This window comes from Ammospiza caudacuta, chromosome 4 (assembly GCF_027887145.1).
Source record: "Ammospiza caudacuta isolate bAmmCau1 chromosome 4, bAmmCau1.pri, whole genome shotgun sequence".
NCBI lineage: Eukaryota > Metazoa > Chordata > Aves > Passeriformes > Passerellidae > Ammospiza > Ammospiza caudacuta.
The window spans coordinates 20,179,624-20,201,274 of NC_080596.1; positions in this window are offsets into that span (position 1 = coordinate 20,179,624).

The following is a 21,651-nucleotide window of genomic DNA, read 5'->3' on the forward strand; positions in this document are numbered from 1 at the left end:
CTACCTGTAGGACTTATAAAGAGCAGCCAAGAATCAGGATACTAAATCCATACTCAACCACTATAACTGATGTAATAACTGAGCTGTTTCATAAAAGGTCAGAGATTTTCCCTACTACTCATTAGTTACCTGCATGGCAATCCTGGGAATGTCGATTGCATGGAGGGAGAAGCCACAGAAATTGGCAAACCAAACAATTAGGATTCCAAAATACACTTTTAATGAGTTAGTTTTATAATGGTGATGCAAGAGCCTTGTTTAATTTACAGCTGCATCTTAGTTTCTATTATAAGTCCAACATTGTTTTCTGATTTTATTACATAAATTGTTGATAACACTGAGAATTAGATTTTAATCAAGAAAAGATTACTCCTGGGCACTAAATTTCTGATTAATGCAGCAGTCCAGGAGAGCACTGTAGCATGTAATTTTATCCCTGCTTAGTAGAGTACATAAAGTCATGCTTAATTTGGAGCCTGTGAAAACTCCCATTGACTGCTAAAGTAAGCAGGTTTATGAGAATCCAGAAGAATCCAGAGCACAAATTCAGTAGTAAATAAAATGAAAACAAGAACAGTAAAAGTTGCTGATTTATTCTCTCCCATTCCCCTCCCAAGTGGCAGTTGTTCTGCTGTCACAACATTAACATTGTTTATGATTTGTCAAGAAGGATTCTTACCATGATGCCTCTTGTGGATGCTGTACAAACCCCAAAAGATAAGAAGCCCACCCCAAGTGGTTTGCAGTTAGCTGAGATGCCTTACCCTAAGGGCATTGAAACCCCAAGTTTCATTGAGGCTTGTCTTCCTTGCACTTCTGCATTTTTATTAATGATTCATGGTTTTGCACAAAAGCTGAATTTGTATGTCAGACTGTGTTCTTAACATTGCCAAAAACCCAAATATTAAGCTGAATTCATAAACAGTGTCTTACAAGACTGATTTAAAAAATTAACATGAATTGCTAAGTACTGCCCAAATTAACACAAATCAGAGTTCATTACGTAACATTAGGAGGCAATTTATTGCAATCATTATGCCTGCTGTTACACAGAACCATATGCCAACTCTAGAAATAACAAGCATTCTGAATCAGGGTCATTGCAGTCATATTTGCATGTGAAACACATTAATTGATCTCCTGTGCACATTAAAATTTAAATCCACACTTTTTTGCCGCTGAATGCTCCATCCTAACTTTGCTGTGAGAAGGGGCAGACTCGGTGGAGAGAGAAATTATGTTTTAGAGGAATACTTATCCCAAACTGTGGTAGATTATTTAGTTAAATCCATCCTGCTTAACTAAATGAGATCCTAAATATCTTTTGGTTTCCACAGTAGGAAGATATGCAGTCTTACATGTCAGACATGTGAAATAACATGGTCTCACCCATGTCATCTTGTTCTGGTGGTCTTCCTCAGGAGGCTCTATCTGTAAAAGATAAAGGGTGGGCAACACAGTGTTTAGGAAAGTCTCTTCTGTAAAGGTTGTTGTGCAATGGAAAAAGGACAATAAATCTCATTGTTCGGTCACAAAGAATGAGAATGTTAGCGTGGTCTTCAGCTGTAACTCCCAGGAGACACTGCTTCAGTGCAAATTAAAACAGCTTGGAAATCAAGATATGGACTTTGCTATTTCAGGTTGTATGCAGAATTTCCATGTGGTCTACAGATAAATAAAAGGTGAAAAGAAAACCCTTATTTGAAAAAAATAAATATAACAGTACTATCCTTTCCCCCGAGCACTTTGATGAATCCTGGACAAAGGCAGCGGGAAACTTCACATTAAAAAAATAAAAAAAAACAAGAAGCATCTTTCCAAGACAAAGGGAGATTATGGGAGAGAAGTTGGATGTGAAATAACATGGTGGAAAAGTCTTTATTATAAGACAGGTCATGGAGTTGATGTTAGAGAGTTGACTTTTAGAAGGGGGGTCAATGAAGGAGGAGGAGATTAAATATTTTAAGAAGGGCAAAGAGACGATTAAATTAGACAAGCCCTACATTGAAACTGGACAGGAAATTCTGACATGGGCATGAGGGATGAAAAAAACACCTAAGAGAATTGGGCACTGGGAAAGGGGTTTGTCAACAGCCATTTAGGGCAAGATGGGAGATTAAGTAGGACATAAGAGGAGCAGAAATAGTGGCTGTCCCAGATTGATTGCCCTGCAGTTGATTCCCATTCACTGAGCATGAGGAAAATCTTTCCTTGTTGCCCCTTGAAAAGGAAGATGTATCTCTCAAGCTGTCTGCTGGTATAGTAGCCCATAAGAACTTGCTGTTTGGTTAAGGTTTTCCCTGTTGAGTCACATGGGTTTCTCTAATCTCTATTTTCCTTGATTCCTATAGGCCACTGAGAAAATGGTTTGAAAATGCAGTATGGTTATGGATCTTTTTGCTCCACTTTGCTTTATGTGAGACCAGATTTTCTGGAGCACATTCTCCAGGGTTTACCACATCATTACAAAATTGTCCTGCCCTGTGAAAATAAATCACATGCCTATCTGTATATCCTTTACCAAGTGAATACAGCATTTCTGTTGTAGTGTGTCTGTCATACTTAACAACAAAATGGAAGTAAATTATAAAATAGTGACTTAAACAAACAAAATCATCTTACCAGCATGAGCAAAATAACCCAGAAAACCTTAAACTTTTCTCAGTTGATGCACAAATAATGGCAGCTCAATGTTAGCAGTGCAAACAGCTGTTGTGCTTACCTAGAGGAGGGCAGCTTCTCTGTAATGATGTGGGTTATTTAAATCTTCAGAGATAATGTTATCAGGAGCAGCACACAATGCTACAGCATTTATCATTCACCTACTCTGTTTTTGTCAGTGCAGAGAACATAAACACATTGCTTTCCAAGCAGGAAGTCAGACAGGCCAAAGCATGAATTTGAGAGCTGAGTGCCATTAACCTTCAGCAAATGTGGAGATAACAGATATGCTTCAGCAATTGCATAAGGAAAATAAGTCCCTGCAACCATGTTGTTTTGCACTTAGTACCAGTAAATGTGGGTACTGAGCTCAGCACCTGCCATCCCAAAAAAGCAAGCGACGTGTTAGCAATGGCAGATTGATGCATTATGATTCCTGCTGGGAAATCCAAGAGACAAGAAGATACAGAGACAAGGGATTACAGTCAGTAAAGCATTCTGCCATCACCATGGCACCCAGAGTGCTCTGTGACCATTCATGTTCCCTGTAAATACATTGGTGAGATGAGCAGCTCTGGCTGGGATGCACATCCCAAGTGGGAAGGCATCCACAGACCAATGGCAGGAGGGGCTGCAGGGAAGGAAAGGGCTGAAGCCCTAAATCCAGAATGCTGAACTGACCTGTGCTACATCCCTAACATACACAGCATAAAGCACTGTTTATGGGGTGTTAAACAAGGAGAAACATTGCTTTTGGAGTTACTTTGGGTTGAGCTGGGAAAGAGCAGAGTGTGGGCAAGAGCTGCTTTTCCAATAGATCTAAAGATCAAGAGAAATGCCTAGTGCCTTGTAAACCAGCCATATGAGTTCCCAGAGAGTAGTGGTGCAAACAGAGCCTTGATTAAGTCAGGGTCTTTGTCTGAAATGTGTCTTTTTCCATCTTTTCCAAAGTGGATGGGGTTACAGGTAAAGCAAGTGATGGTGTTTCCTATAATGTCCACCTGTGTCCCAGGATAGTGGCATGCAGGTTCCTGTGAAGTGTTTTCTCTTCCTGACAAAGGGAAGTCTGATAAGGTCAACATGGTGATAAGGGAGCTCACAATTTGCCTTAAGTTCTGCTTAGCCCATATTGCAATCCATTCTTGACAAATGCTCTTTGTACATATACCGAGACAAAATCAAAATATGTTTCAGATGAGTCAATGTTCATTTCCTTGCTGATTTCATAATCTGAGACTATCTGTGAGATTACAGAAAAATTCAGAATGAATTACAACTCCTTTCAGTTTAATGTCTTTTCAAAACCTGATTAATGCTATCTCTGTCCTATAACATATGAAAATGATAAATAATAAAAAACAAATAGTATTAAAATAATTATTTAATAAAGCCTGAGATAGTCTTCTCATATCTGTCCAGTCTGAAAGACATATATTGTCAGCTTTGTGGTGGTAGGAAAAGAGTAACGCCTGTCTATCAATATTGTACAGATTTCAGAAAGATTCAATAAATCTGAAAACCACTGGATTAGAGAAGCATTGTGGTTTAACCCCTGCCAGCCCAGTACGTAAAGGAGATTCCTTAGTCCAGAGTCAGTCATTCTGCACAAAATGAAATATTAAATTCCTGGGGAAAAAATGCTCTATCCCTTGCATCACTGACTGTTTGGACTGCATGTCAGTCTGGGCTCAGAACATAGCCAAAAAGTTTTGTGCTTTTAACCTTTATCTCTTCCCAGACATCCTTCTGTGCAGTTCCACCAGCTCTGGCAGTGCTGACAGAGGTGTGAACTGCAGCAGCAGGAGGGGGGCAAGCTGCTGACAGAGAAAGTGAGACCTTCCAGCCTGCTTTGCTTTTGGGTAAATCTCTCGGTTTTTCCTCCTTAATTGGAAACATGTGTTTACCTGCAAGGAAAAGAGAATGTGGATATAAAAGCTCAGCATCCTCACACACCAGTTTTTTCAGCCAGCTATTCATAAGCAGAAAAAAGATTTCTCAGGGATAAGTAAAAATATTTAAAATCCAATACGACTCTTATTATTTTAACTTTTTATTAATTTATTTTAATCTTAGCAGGGACTCTTTATCTCTTTTTTTAAGTCTATAAACATGCAGAGAAATTAATAGCTGTTTCGTGTAATAGAAAAGCAGCAAAGTGCTCCAGAGACCAGACGTATTTTGTTTGGACTTTTGCCTATAGGAAATGTAAAAGACAATCTTTTTAAAAACCCACTGAAATCTTTGCTTTACTTCTCTGACTTTGATGTTAGATTGGAGCCTGCGCTGCCTTTTTGAAGGAGCTCAGAATGGAATGGTGAGACATCCTTAACTGCAGCAGATCAAGTGATTTCCCTCACAATGCAGCCCAGCGTGGGGAAGCAGCAGCAGTTAAGGAGACTAAAGGAAAGTGTGAACTGTCCCCAGAAGCCATTACATTAGTGAAGTTTATCTCAGCCGGGTAATTCGCCTCAGTCAGGAGGGGAATTTAATTTACTGTTGGAGCAGCAGCGGCGGTGCAGCAGCGCTATTTGTGTGCTCTTTATCTAAGGTGCTGTATATTGTGCTCAGAGATAAAAAGTCATCCTTTTTTTTTTCCTGGAGGAGACAAATTAGATATTAGCAATCATAAGAAAGTGTAGATAACTTCTTGTATGCGTCTTTGCATTTGTTTTCATGACCCTTGGCCTTACAGCTCCTTGGAAAGGTTGTAAGCAGGAATCTCCTTCCCCAGCTTAGTGGGAAAGAAACACATGGGCCAGTCATGAGGACAGTCCCTCAAAAGACGTCATGGTCATCTCACTAGAAAGGAAAGTGCTGTCTGCAGAAGTGCAAGAGGAGAAGATCAAAGATATCATTCTAGGCAGATGGGTTTTCAAAAATTTGTACCTTTTTTGGAAGATTCTAATTTCTAATTTCTGGAGGAACCAAGTATTTCTTCACTCTCAGGATCAATATCCCAGCTTTGTGGTGCTCCAGGAATAAGGCACTCCTTAAGAGAAGATAAATTACAAGACCACAGGGCAGCATTTCTTAAACCCTCCCCTCAACCAGGGCAAACTGACAGCAACTTTCATGTCACCTCCTTGGTTCCAGCCCTCAAACCAGATCATGGTTTGCCCTGTCCTGGACACCAGTGATTTCAGAGTCAGCCCAACCATACTGCAGCAACAAGCAATCCATTTTCATCATAGGGGCACTGTGGAAACAATAATCCCCACTCCCTGGGATGGCTGGAGCGTGTTTATTCCTGGTGTGGAGCCACTGGAAGGGCACAGGGTGTTTGTGAGATTGCTGGTCCAAAGGCCCATCAGGATAATGAAACATTTCCTGCTGCAATGGAAGCGCTCATTTCTTTTTCTCAGGGTGCTTTCAGGTGTACACAGAGCTATCAAAATACTCCGAGACACTTCAGAGGTAAAAAAGCACACAGGATTTTAGGCCAGATACTCACTTGAATTCTGTGAACCAACACTCCCTCGTGTGGCTTCCAAAAACTGAGAGGAAAGAAAGGTGCACTTAGAATCTTCAGTCAAAGTGAAAGTACTGCCAGTGGAGCTCATCAATGGAATAATTCAGAGCAGGACTCCCAGGAGGGCAGTGGATCTTTAGCAATGTGACCAATCTGGGCTAGACTCACTTCTGTTGTCCACCACAAATTGATATAATCATGATGAAACTCTTTAAAGCCCTTCACCTCTATTTCCTGTTTGAAAATGTGGCCTTGAAGATACTCTCTGCTCCTTCTAGCCTGAGGTACATATTTCACCTCCTTCAATTAATACACTTTCTGGAGATTCCCATTTTGTCACGGTCATTTTAAACATCATCATTTTATTAATTCAATCATCTCAGGTGACGAAAAGATGTTCTTGTGCTTTTTAAAGGCTGTTAGCAGTTCTTCCCTTTCCTGGGCAGAGTGGAGCTGTTTGTGCATGTGTCCAGACAATTGCCAATTCACTTAAATGAATGAGAGCAGAGTATGGGAGGAAGGATTTGCATGATTGATGGAAAAAATGAATTACTTCCAGCCACCCAGCAGCACAGTAATTGATGTCTGGGAGGCAGCTGCAAGTGCCACATAATAGCTGTCAGAGTCACAGATGGTCTGAGTGCTTTGGTGTGGAGATAACACTGTGACAAAGGGGTTAGCATGGTGTGAACGCCACCACCGTTCTTGGCTGGCCACCTTCAGCAACACTGGCAGCTCTGCTGTGCTGTCCTGCACAGAGGATGTCTCTGACTCTTTCCTGCATCTGAAAAGATGATGATGTCTCTGGAAAAGAAAACTGAGAGATGAAACCAGCAGCAGAGACCTATAAAACATATGCGCCATTCTTGTTTCTTCTTCTTCTTCTTCTTTCTTCTTCTTTCCTCTTCTTTTCTAAATTTTACCTCATGAGTTTATTAATTAGCTCCCATGTCATCCTCAGAAAGCACTTTCAGATAGAAGAACATCTTACCCAGCAGTGTGGCTGGGATTACTGCATCGCACACTTTGGTTTCTGCGCTCTCCTGGCATTGGAAAGGGCTCCCAGGGAAGCGGTCATAGCACTCAAGAAGCATTTGGACACCACTCTCAGGCACATGGAGTGGTTTCTGGGATGTCCTGTGCAGGGTGAGGAGCTGCACTCAATGATCCTTGTGGGTTCCTTTCAACTCTGGATACTCCACGGTTCTATGATTCTGTGGTTCCATGATCCTGTGATTCCGTAATGAGTACTGTGATTCCAGAGATCAAAGTTCTGACTGTGTGCTCAAGTGACTGACTCAGGAAAGGAATCCAATTCAGAGTAGTAGGAATTAGGCTGTTTGTTTAGATGTGGCTCTCAATCACTCCTTATGCCCCTACTGCATGATTCTTTATTTATTTGCTATTTATCTTGTCTTGACCACGGATTGTGGGCTCACCATGTGGAACAGTCCATCCTTTTTATTCTCAAACCTGTGGATGGAAATCTTAAATGCTTAGATCTCAGTTTTCCCTTGAAACCTGATTTGCACTCCTGCATATTTTAGAGATGTATTTTGCTGTAATTTTTGACAGTATATCAAATAGATCAGTAATCCTTCATTAAGGATGACACTTTTTGAAGCAGACTTTAGATTAAAACAGAATTTTATGCTAATTCTGGCTTAATTCTTTCCTGATCGTTACTTTATACATGGAGGGGTCACTCTAGTTTGATAAGATCTGGGAAAACATCATTTACAAAACAAAGCAGCATATCTGGATGCCTCTACCCTCAGACAAAATTAGTTTGCTCATAAAACCAAATATTTATTTAACACTTATTTAAGGTTAATGGAAGATTATTTTTAAAGATAATAATTTATTATATAAACCAAATACAAGTAAAGAAGAATTAAATTATTAAATAGATGCATGAAACTGATCGGTTAACATTCCTTTAACATGAATAAACAAAACTAGTATTAATAATTTGCAGTCAAAGTGGGTCTGCACTTGTAGAATCCTAATTATAAGCTGAACAGCAAGATAAATATTGCCTCTCTCTTTTTATATATCTAACTCTTTTAGAAAACAAATCACTCAAGATGCTTACGTGTGTTAATTGCCAAAACCATTTTGAAAAACATCTCTGAATACTGACTTCACTCAGTGGGAACTGCTAGGTCACACCTTTACAAAAGATGGTACTCCCTGCAAAGTGACAGAGTTGCCCCAGTACAAAGAGGTTTTTTGGACTGGGGAAAGAGATCCAATACAGCCAGTTGAGATAATTTCTTACCTGGTAGAAACTCCTTGCATGATGTTGAAATACACAGGATTGGGATGTTTTGCACAAACCGAAAGCTTGGCCCTGAGCTTGTTATTTCTGAAAAGAAATGGAAGAGTAGGCTACAGCTGAACATTACTAATGTAAGTAGAGAATTTCTCTCCTTCAGAATGCAGAGAAGCCAGCTTGTGGTACTACTGCACCAAAGCAGGATGTGACTAGTTATTCCAAATGGTATTTAAAAGAAAGCTAAAACTTGGTTTTCAAGGCTCCCAGGCAAGAAAAGTCTTTATTCCAAAGTCTTAATTAGCTGCTCTTAATGTGAAACAAATTTTGTTGAGAGACAAAAACTGAGCAAAATATATTTCAGTAAATAATCTACTGTCTCATTCACACGTTTTTCATATCTCACTCAATAAAGCAGAAGAGTCTTGGCACATCTATGATCTCACATTCTAAAACAGAAACCATTCAGTTTTGATTAGTAGGTGATATTAGAGGAGTGTTGTAAAACACGTCAATTAAACTAAAATACATTTCACAAAATCTGTTTCAGTACCTCCACTTTGAGTCTAAGTTTAAAAAAGAGCTTTTCATCCATTAGAGAGAGATGAAAAGAATTGGCACATAGATTATTCACAAGGTACATTTTGAGGAAAATTTAATTAAAGACAACAGCAAGCAAATAATAATAGCTCATGGTTCAGCATATTGATGAACATGGTGAAGCAATTAAAGTTCTGCTTTCATTATGTTTGTCTTCCAGAAAAAGCTGCTCTTCTTCTCCAAGCAAGAATGCTGTGGCTGTGAGCTGCTAAATCATGATCTCCCACCTTCTTTTGAAAAGAGCACGCAGCAGGGACAGTGAGGCCAGTGGTTCTGGAACTTGCTGCACCACAGAGTAGTGGTAAGCACTACTAGTAATTAGTTGTCTTGGTAGTAGGCACTACCAAGAGAGCAGCAAAAAAATCCTAATGAGGCACAAAACCCCTGCCTCTGTTCACTGTTGGATTTTTGCATTACACAGCCACAGGTTTGAGTTTCCAGCTGGAAAGTAATGAAGTAATTATGGATGTGTCCCTCGAGGCTGAGGAGTGGGAGGTGAGAGAAAAAGTTCCTTTATGGACAGTTTAGGGGAACACCTTGCTGGATAGTGGCTGATTAGCCTTCCAGTTACCAGAAGGGCATTCAGTCACTGAAAGAATGCTTCAGGACAAGCATGTCTGGTTCCATGGATTTTGATGGCTCCAGTGGGATAGGGTATTGATTTTAGTGCTGGTGGATCTGCTCTGCCATGTTTGCTTTTGCCTTTTGATTTTTTCAGTTTTAGGCCTTTTTGTTCTGCGAGAATATTTCCTCTAGTGATGAATTTTGTGAGTTTAGGGGTATTTGCAAGTCAGCAGGAAGAGTTCTGAAGACATTTCTTTTGAGCTATGAACTTCTTTTAACACATGCAATGATTTTTTAATGACTTTGAAAATTTCCATACACACTAGTTAAGGCCTGTGCAATGTTAGCAGATTTCTTTTTGTCTTGTAATGCCTGGTATTCAAGGTAATTCTTCAAAAATTCAATCTGTTTCTCAGAAGATGCATTCTTTACAGGTTTGTGGTTGACTTTACTGAATGTCAGCTGAGATTTCCATAGAGCATTTACAACAATATAGAAGGGTTTTGCTATACATTACAGCTTTCAGAAAGCAGATTAAAGAATACTGGAATTCCACTTAAACCCTCTCAAATGTCAGCATGTGAAAGCAGAAACCACATAAGTGAGGATATTGCCAGTGCTCTAAAGCATAGTAGGGATGAGACTTCGTGCATTTGCACATCAGTGCTACCCTCTGCTTCTTACTATGTGCCAAAAAATTCTTCAGACTCAGGCAGATTGCTCTCTGTGTCTCCTTCTCTCACTCTTCCTTGTACCCCGGCCAATCCTCATAGACCTTGAGTTAGATATGCCCTAATTTTTTGTGGCTCCACTTTAACTTTTCTACATTAAATGACTGAAGGGCAAATATTGCATCACAGCCTGTTCAAGGAGGACACAGCATGTTGGCACGATCCATCATCCAGAGGTTAAGCAGGACTGGCCTTTTCATTCCTACCTTTCTAGTTTCATGCTGGCTACTACACTCAGGGAGTGGGATGGTAGCGCGTCACTATCATATTTTCTGAAAAATCCCTTTGCCAGGATTTCTTCTCCTGGGAAGATGAGAAGCCTCAGAAAAGAATGAAAATTATAATTATCTGATTGCTTCTCCCTGTTTTGCTGCTTTGGAATGTGGTCTGGAGATTGTTTACCAACTGGTCAATGTTTGATTTGTTTCATGTGAATTGTTTTTACTTAACGACCAATCACCATCAGTAGTGTCAGACTCTGAGGAGTCAGTCATGAGTTTTTCATTATCATTCTTGTTAAGCCTTCTGTCTGTATCCTTCTCTTTCTGTAAGATAGTTTTAGTATAATATTCTTTTAATATAATATAATAAAATTATAAATCAGCCTTCTGAGAACATGGATTCAGATTCCCCATCTCTCACCTCATCCTGGGGACCTCACAAACACCACAGTGGTGTACAGCATCTTGAGAAGCATCTTTCTGAGAAACTCAGCATCAGTGAAAGTAGGATGCAACAATGCAAGGAACTTGTAAAGGCACAAACAGAGCAAGAATTTGCTTAATCACTTTGATATGAGCAATATCCTTCTCCTGTACCTATATTGTCAGGGCTTTTTCCTCAATCCAAAGCCCACTGATAGTGTTTCTAAAACCTCAGAGAACTCCTTTTACATATCTTATTCACCTAATTTCAAGGCGCACATCCTGAGTCTGATTTTTATTTATAATTAAGTTTCTATGCTGGTGGCTAACTGCAGACTACATTTAGAAAAGGACTCTAATTGTTGCCAGAATTTTCCTAAAAGGCCTAACCAAAACCAAGAATATGGTATTTCCAGTTCATCCTTGAGCAAATTGCTATAGATTTGTGTAATGCATGGCCTTCATCAAAAGTGGTGGGAAAAAAAGGATTCACTTTGACAAAATTATACCTGTGCTTTCTGCTATTTTTACTCTGCAGGTTGTCTTATGATTTCAGTTTAGACATAAGTTAATGAAATCCTTCTTCTCAAGGAAAAAATCACAATATTCACCTTGAGTTAGAATGCTGATAACTTAAGGGTAATCAGATTAAAGAGAAAGTAGGACATTATTAACAAAAGCACCTTGCAGTCTTCCCTGATTTTTATATGAGCCTTCCCTGATTTTTATATGAAGTAAAATACAAAAGGAAAGTGTGGTAGAAGTAAAGACCGTGACATTTAGAAGTAAATTTTAGCCAGCCACTGATTTTTGTGTTATATGGATGTATGATGGATTGCACATAAATGTGCTCCAGAAGCAAAGACCTCCTGAAAAATGACTATACTATAAACTTCCACTGCTAGTACAAGACCACATTTGGATAGTAAAAGTCTCAGTTCTTAAACCTTCTTGCCTTTAGCATCAGGAAGCCATAAGCAGCTACAGAAAATGGTGAGCAAGTTTTCTAGTTTTTATCTGTGGTTTAAAGTTTTTGTCCTCCTCCTTGGCTCCTTCCACAACAATTTGACTGACTGCAACATCTCCCTGTGCCTAATGAATGTCAAAGAGCAAATTTCCAAGCACTCTGGTTTCTCAGACTCCTTTATTTATTTCTTTCTTTTCTATTTCTTTTCTACAAAACATTTTTGAGGGTCTCATATGCCAGGCCTTTCTTTATCTTCTAATTTTTCCAGGGTTTTTTTCTTTTACTTTTCTTTGTACTTACTCCCTAGGTATTGATCAGGTATTTTCCACTCAGCTCATCCTGAGGCACACATATCAGGCTGTATCTCACTTCTAAGGAGATATTGCAAATTTTTTTCCACACTCATTTTTGCTAGTATCTGGTGTATGTCTGGTAACTACCTAGAGATCTCAAATTCAGCAGTGCCTTTACAATACAGCAGCATTTCCCACAGACAAAATACTACACATGACTTTGCTGTTTAATTCAGAGAGTGCTGATACTTTTGCCATGACCTGGATGCAGACTTCATGTTGCATAGATTTGTTTTTAAGCTGAGACAATAGGCAATAAGATATAAACAGTCCCAAATTCTCAGTAGATTTTACTATAAAAAGCATATGGGAGAAAACTGTGCTGCATTTTTTGCCCAACATTTACATAAAACTTGCAAAGCACAGGGTACTCCTCTATTTTAAGACCATGAAACAAAATGCAATAAGCTAGAAGGCATAACATCTTTCAGGGTTTGTAATCAATGCATCAAACCCTGTTTACTGCTGAAGCCCTTTTCAGTCAACTTTTTGTTAGTTTTCTCCTATGCCCTCCAATCTGTGAAAATGTTCAAAAACACAGAGGTGCAAGTGAAATGTAAAATATCTGCCTTGGAATGGAAATTCTGTGAATGGCAATGTCACCTTTGGCAATGTCACCTTTGGCAATGTTTTGGTTAATTTTCATTAATAAGAATGAGTAGGCCTATTTTACTGCCAAAAGGACACAGCTGCTCACTGGTTTTGCATCTTGGTGTTGAGGTGACAGACTGAAATATGTTGTTTTGGAGATACAGTTCAGCAAGATTTAAATAAAAAGCATTCAGGGGAGCATCTTCTCCATAAAATTGATACACCTCTTTCATCTTCAAGGAACAAAAACTGATGAATGCTGCATTTCATACAAGGCATACAATGCAATTTTCATGCTTGTTCAATTCCAATAACAAACATGAATGTCCACCTTTTAGGGGACAAATTGTAAATGTGTCACCTGAGGCCTTGAGGACATCAGTGAATTACAGTAGCATGAAATACCTGCTTCAAAATATTTCTTTGTATTCATCCATCTCTTCTTGGATTTTTAGGTGTGTGACTGTAAATTTTCTGTCCTGCACATTAAGTACAGATTTCTGGAAGTGAGACCTCTTCCTGAAATAAATACAGACAGAAACACAAACACAAAATGCAGACCTGATGTAAAAGAGTACAGCTATAATCCCTTGAAAGACAAAAATGGCCTTATTTTGCTTTTCTGTGTATTCTGGTCTGATCTCCAGAAGTAGATTTGTTTCTGAGTAAAGGTGTAGCTGGCAGATTCAACTGATTACTGACACTGGACACCACACAGGGACAATCATTTTACTTGGAGGTTACTCAATGTGTATTTCCCTCTACCTCTACTGTCTGTCATTTTTTGGAAGCCTTCTTTTGTCTAATAATTTGTGAACTATTCTCCTTGGAATTCAAAAATGCATTTCAAGTCAGGAGAGAAAATGTTGCAGTGGGCCATTTAGGGTCGGACTCAAATGGCAGACATTCATTATTTCACCTAAGATTTTTGATTTCTGATGTGCCCTGCAAATTACTAGCCACAATTCTCCCAGGATGAAGAGCTCTGTAGTACATCAGTCTTAGTAAGAAACTGGAAATCATAAGAATCCCATTAAGTACCTAAATACCTCTTAAAACCTATCCCTATTGGTCTTTTCACTCCTTTTTTCTGATCTGCAGTACACATGACACGTGAGGGTAGCTAGAATGATGCTACTGATAAAAACCAAGTGTCTCTAATTTTAAATATCTCTGACAGTGGCTTTTTAAATTATGTACTCTCTAAATTTAAAGCTTTGCTTCTAAACAAAATGTGATGATACTTGCACATACCACCTGAAAGAGTTAGAAAATCTCCTTTCCTTTCTAATCCTCCTAGGTCCATAGAGATATTTTGCCTGGCTTCTAAACAACCCTAGCCTAGTTTATAGAGACAATTTGTCTGTTTCTTCTACAGTTCCTCCATTTTTTTCTTTTTCTTCTACTCTACCTCCAAAAATACCAATAAAATTTCTTTTTGTATGCCTGAAGAAACTGTTAGAGATTTGTTCACATTCTCTTTTTGTATAAGGAAAAGTATGTACATCTTTGAACAATAAAAAGAACACACTTGCTAGCAAGAGAAAGTTAAAGAAGCTGCACATAGAAAACTTTTGTATGATTTTAAATCACACAAACAGAGCATGAACCTCAAGGTAAAAGTGATGTTATTGCCATACAAAAGAAAATGGAAATAAAAAGGCAAAGCTGCCACTCTATTTTCAAAAATAAAATAAAATTGCACACAACTTTTCCCACAATACTTCACTGTCTTGAAAGTATTCACCAAGTCTTTTGTAGCTTTATGGTAAAAACTTCTGGTAAAAACAAAGACTGGACCAGGTTGCCCAGGGAAGTTGTGGATGCCCCATCCCTGGAAGTGTTCAAGGACACTTTGGACGGAGCTCTGAGCAATCTGGTCTAGTGGAAGGTGTCCCTGCCCACAGCAAGGAGGTTGGAACTGGATGGTCTTTAATGTCCCTTCCATCCCATGCCATTCTATGGCGCCATGACTTTGTCACGACGAACATCAGTGTGGAGGAACCTAGAGAAGGTGGGGAAAGGATCATTGATGGGTTTTGTCTAGGTTTATGTCTGTCAAAAGCTACTGCAGTCCTTACTCTGGCTGCTCAGGGTTAAGTCATTCTGAAACTGTTCACTGGCATAATTGCTGTCACACAAAACATACAGAGTTCATGTTAACCACAGCTCTGAACATGATAGTAAAGACCCTTACAAAGACCTTTCTGGCACTGTTTATGCTGACATTAAATTTCCTATGCATATTTTTGCAGTAGAAGCACCACATTTTTTAGTTTTGTTTTCTTTCCCATATTGTTCATGGATTTAATGCTTGTCAGAGAGGTGTGTGACAGCCAAGAGAAAGGAGCAAGAAGCTAGAAGCAATATGAAAAGTCACAAACCTGTGTCAAAATTGCTTCTTTATGTAACATCAATGCTACTGCTGTCATGCTTTTAGAGGCCACCCTTAAATGTCACACTGAGAGGTGAGCAGTGTGGTAGAAGGGGCAGTGAAAATTGCTGCCAATAAAATGCAGTTTTCCTGAGGGACAGCAGCAGGGACTCAAAAGGTGACACACACAAAGTTACTATTATATTTCTCTTTTTATTAAAACCCTGCACACTCTCAAAACCTCCAGTCCAGCATGTGTGGATAAAATAAGTAACTATTGCAAAGGAATATTATTAGTGCTTCAGGCAGAAACTATGATGTTTAAACATGCTGTGTTTAGAAAATTAATTCCAGAGGTCAAAGTTTGTGCGTCTGTAACATGGAGCAGAGCAGGTTATGGTTCCCAGGCAAGACTCATGGCACAACATTGAGATATAGTGGTGCTGAGTTTAGCAATCTGTAGGTAATAGTTTCTTTTTGAAGGAGAATTAACCTTGGAATACTTGATTATTTTGCATTGCATCTGGGTAAGACACTGATAACTCCCAGCAGCACTGTGGAGGGAGGTCTTCCAGGTGCCAGCTCTAGACCCTGGATCAGACTCTCTGCCAGAAATTATTTCTCCTGTCATAGCATAGCCTGCTCTGTATCCTGATCAATTTTCATTTAATGCCTATGTAATAATTTGACTTCTCCTGCTACATCCATGACAAGAGAGATATCACCTCTGGATAAAAAATAACTGCATATTCTGGCCTGTGCTTTAGATTCTGGTTTTGGATATTAGCTTCAAGACTGACCGTGTCATTTTCATTTAAAAATTATCTACATTTTACCAAGTCCATAATCTTATATGGTGGTGTTGATTTGAAACTAAGATATACAGTGAAAACATGGGACCTATAATGAAAATACAGTCTCATCAGCAAAATAGAAATTATGGCATTTTAGTGCAGCAAAGTGACAGAAGCAACATTTTTTCCTTAGATTGGTTCTTTTTTACCCAGTGTGCTCTGCTTATGCAGAGAATGAGAGTTTTGTTCCTGGTTGGTTTAAAATTGGGCTTCTTGATTCAGTTAGGTTTGACATAAGAACTCTCTGAGAAGCAGTAAGAAATATATATTATTTTTCCTAGTGTTAAATACACAGTCACAGCGAGGGAGAGAGATGAAAGGAATTTGAAAGAACTTTTGTCCCCTGAGAGTTGAAATATCTGATCTAAATCTTTTCTTATTCTAAATATATTAGATTATCTTGTCTCCACTGGAAAATGAAGGATCTGTTACATGCCCTTACTATATTGTCTAAGTAAATGAGCTCTCTAAATCACCCAGGAAAATCCACTTCTTGCTGTGCTGACATGAGTTAAACTGAGATATTAGGTCTGTACTGCCCTGACTTTTCTATCTGTGAAGAAGATTGATGTAAGGGGGAACGTCAGACAAGTTAAAGGTCTCTCGGCACAAGATCCCAAATACCTCTTAGGATCTGGACCAAAAACCATTCCAGCACAAATTCCACATTGATATGAAGGAAAATACAGCATCGTGGGTAGCTGAGTTCTCTGGCTGGAGCCCACAGATGTAAAAGTGAGAAAATCAGACTAAGCCCTTTCTTGTTTCTAGATTGAGCTCTAACACTAATGCAGACTAATTTTCAGTTTAGGGAAAAAATAATGTTCAAATTGATTTCACAAAAGATTCTCATTTTCTGTGGAAAATGCACAGAAATCTGTTTCTGATCATGAAATCCAGTGACCATAAATATTATCTGCCTTTTTATAGTAAAAAGTGGTAGAAGAAAACTTGGGAGAGTTTCATGGAGAGTTACTATACATATATACGTGTGCATAGCTGTCCTTGCAAACCAGAGGTACCTCATTGTGAGATACAGGGTTGGTGGGAAAAGAGAGACTGGATTATGGGATGCCATGAGAGTCAAAATCTAACCTTTGGGACAAAAACTCATGGGAGGCTTCTTATGGTACTTCAGAAAATATCTCTATGGAAGTTAGCTGAAATAATCAATGTTTTCTCAGCCTTATGATTGTGGGAGGATGTTTAGAAATGAGCAGGGCAGGGAACAAGATCTTCTGTACATTTCAGCCACTCTGCTATCACTGAGGACCTCTGAAACATCCAAGTCATGGAAGACAGCCAGGAATGAATGATACACCAGTGAAGGGATCACATCACTTGATAAAAATCAAAGCTTTCTGTCACTGTCATAATTGTCATTGAAACTGGCATGGCTGTATTTAATCCTTATGAGTTTCCCCACACCTCAATTCTAAGCTGCCATTTTTGCCTTTCCTGCTGAAGCTAAAGGCACTCTGAACCTTGTGCCTTGTGCAGTGAGTTATGAGACATTTTAAATTATGGTGAATTGAGGAATAGTTTACCTCTGGCTCTCACAGATTTGATCTGAGATTTGTTCCGTAAGCTGCAGTAGAGTGAGAAATTTGCAGCTTAAAAGGATTGAGTTGTATTTATGTTCTGACTTATCCTCAACTGTAATAGACTGAGGAATGTTTTATCTCTAACACTTGCACTTTGCTCTGAGATTTGCACCTTTTAAAGGGGACTGAAATTGTGCTTGTACCTTCTCTCTCTCTGATAAATGGCTTGAGTTTCTGAGATCTTAAATGAGTGCCACAGTGAAGAAATGTTAAAAATTAATAACATGTAATTCTCTGAGGCACAAATAAGATGCTGACCTCTTTTCATTCAATATTCAAGATAGAAGGAGTAATTTGGAAAGGGAAATGCAGAGTGACCTTAATTTGAGGGATGGTGTGCTGGCAAGGTCCCTCTGTCTGCCCTCTCAGTGCAGGTAGGGGATGGAGATGGATGCTGCAGCAAAGATACAAGAGTGATTGATGCGTTAGAAACTGCAGAAGTACCTGAGAACAGCCACACAGGAATTCAGGCTTCTCTTCCCTAAGGGGTGGCAGGATCTGGAGTGCCTCTACACCAATGCACACAGCATGAGCAGCAGACAGGGGGAGTTCAAAGCCATCGTGGAGTGGAAGAACTTGGATATACAAACAATCCCAGAAACGTGGTGGGGTGACACACACCTGGAGTGCTCAGGGGATGGCTATAGGCCCTTCAGGAGGGATATGCAAGGAGGAAGAGGAGGTGGGGTAACCCTGGATGTTTTGACTGTCCAGAGCTCAATGGTGGCAATGAAAATTTGTATTTATGGGTAAGAATCAAGATGAAGGCCAACAAGGCAGGGTGATGGGAGTCTGGTACAGAGCACCCAGCCAAGAGAAAGAGGCAGACAAAGCATTCAACTACAGAAGATGAAAAATGACATTCTACCACAACATGGAAGACTAGAAAACGGTGAGAATTTTCTTCTTGCTGGGTCTGCACATAGTAACTGATGTGACTTCTTTTCACGCATGCAACATTTAGAGGTGAGAATGTAACTGAAGATAAATCAGTAATACAGCAGTGTTAGTTCCTTGTGTGCACCTTGAAGCTCTGACAAAAATGCACTGCTAAGTCCCTCACTTTTCCCTGAGCTTTCAGGAGCCTAAAATAGCTCTGACCACCATTTTATGACTGGAAGGATGATGCAGGGTTACATACAAGTGTTTTATAATCCAAACTTTTGATAATCCATTTTGTTCAACCTACAACTGCATTAGAAAAAGAATTTGTACCTGTTAAGAGCAAACAGTGGACTTTCTGTCTAGATTAAAACTCTTTGCATAGTACAGAGTCCCTGCCTTGGCAAGTTTGTGTAGGAATGATCATAAGTTCCACTTCAGATTTGGCCGTTTGCCCTGATTCTCTTTCTGTGTTCAAATAAATACAAAAAGCTGTGATAATTAGGTGGCTTATCCCCACTATTGCTGCAAGTCTGGGTTAGCTGGGTCTGTGGGCTAACAGACCACATGATCAGAAATGGTGACAGGGTCTTCATTGTCACTTCGCTAATGAGTGCCACAATTATCTCCAGAAGAGAAGAAGCCTCATGAAAGAGGAGGCAGAAGTGAAAAGGCCAAAGAACAAGCCCCATGAGAATCTCCATTAAATCTTGCCTACATTAAACATTTACACAGCAACAATATTGCAAAGGTAAGGTGTGAAATGAAAGGATTTGCAGGCCTCCATGACTGTGACAGGTTATTTCAGAAGCGTTATCATCTGATCAGGCATTCCCATGCTGTCCTAAAAAATACCCTTAACTTTTGAACAGCAAATCCTTTTGCCTCTTTCTTGTTTCAGGTTTTGCATATATAAAATCATGGAGTCCGTCATGTGTCATAACAGAGGGAACATCATGATGTGAGGGAACATTAAAGTTTTATAAAGACAGCCCCAGGCTTTGAAAGGAATTCCAGTTCCCTGGAAGTGGTCAGGGCACCAAAATATGCTGGCTTTTGGTCTAAGGTAGAAAATACCTCCAAAATGTTCACTGGCAGTGATGTCAATAGTCTGGGTTAACCAAGAACAAGCTGCTCAATAGAACAAGTGGTCAGAAGGCAAGGAGGTTAATGCCCAGCCTCTCTCTATTACACACAGAAAATGCTCTTGAGCCTTGCTTTGTGTTTCCAGGTTGCTGAAGGCTTTTGGGAACCAGGTCCAACTGTGAATCAATGGGATGTGATGATTCCATCTGAATGAGTGACTCTAGGTAACAGGGGATTTGCTTGATTTTAGGAAAACAGAACAAACTGCTAAAAAAATTGGTCAAGACCCTGCTCTCCCTTTCTAGGGAAAGCAGGGAAGACAGAGGGACAGCTTCAGGAAACTGGGAGACATTTATACACAGATACCAGGAGAAAAAAAGGAAGGGAAGAACCTTACTGAAGATAAATTTTTGTAGATGAAAATGCTAAGAAATGTACTTAGACAAGACAGGGTGTTCTTTGCTTGAAAGGAAAATTTAATAAATCTTGGTATTTTAAACAAAGACTTACTCGTTATTTCCAGACTTTCTAGGGAACTTGTGCCATCACAGACCCTTGTGAGTCCTTGGAGACTGTGGTTTTAGAAGGTAGAAATTTCCAAGTGAAATGGAAATTTCACTGCTTTAGAGTTTGATTCTAATTTACAGGGAGGAATTTACTGTGAATCCAAAAAGAGCAGGTAGGTGGGATGAAAGCCAGCATGGCGATTTATTTCATTTAAGAGGAGAAAATGCAGGATAATTAAAGTTAAGATTAAGCATTTGGGGGTGTGTCAGGAAAAGCTATTCAAATGTGATGGGATCACAGCAGAAAAGTGTGGCACAGAATAAAGTTTCCTGTAGCAAGGGTCAGTAAAGGAAAGGGGAATGGTTATTCAGACACACTGGGAATGAGATAAGTGCAAGCTCAAATACGAGATGGGAGGATTTCTAAGGTTTTTGGGAACTGTTTTTTATAACCAGAAATGGACTGAGAGTGCTTCACCTTGCCTCAAAAGAGGATTGGACTTGGAAGGTCCTTCCAATTTCCATTACACTTTGCCTTTCTCTAATGAATGCAAAAAATCAGGATTTTTGCCATTAAATCACAAAGCAACAATTAATCATTGTCCTTCCAAAAAGTGAAGTATTTATTGACATTTAATAACATGTATTTGGTTCTGAAGATAGCAGTCCTTGACTGAAGAGTGAATTGCTGAAAGTATAAATCAGTGAAAAGTACATATTTTTGAGGGAGGACAGGACTCATTGTTTTGAACAGAAAATACTTATCAAGTCAGATGGGAGTGAAAATTGATGCCTGTTTCTCCTTGTCAGCAGTTGTGTGGCAACTAGCTGCCATTCACCCATTTCCAAATAGAAATACTTTTCAAAGTGGGAATGCAAAGTGATGATGGTGCCCAGCTTGAATTCACAGTGGGAGAAATAGTGCTCCAAACCTTGAGTTCTTCCTGCTGAGATCACTGAGTTAATTATGCTGCTGTACATACTGCTTCAGCATTTGATCTTTTCCATGACATCCTTTAACAACTAACTTTTCTCAGTCAATGAGAAAGCAAATAAACACTGCATTGCCTTTCATGTGTTTTGCCAGTTTCAGCCATCTACATCATACTCAATTATGTCTCTATTAGCCTTCCTCTCTGTGCCTGTTTTCCTGCTTTGAAGAAGCATCTTTCCTGTCTTCTTGGATGCCTATGGGTCTAAATGTCTTAATATATCTAATCTCATAATCAAATGAACTAGACTTTCATTCATAAGTAGTCATAACATTAAAGTGTCTTAACAAAATGTGAGCTTGATGTTGGATCTTTCTCCCCATGTAGACACCAGCTTAGGATTTCATGTCACAGGTTCATGTTTAAACAACCCCTCTTTAGTGCTAATTCTGGTCTACAGAACATCCCATTTACAAACACAAAACAATCAGCAACATTTCACAAGTGGTGCCTCAGTAAGGCAGTTTCAGCCCTGCTGCAGTTCCCTTTTGTAAACCT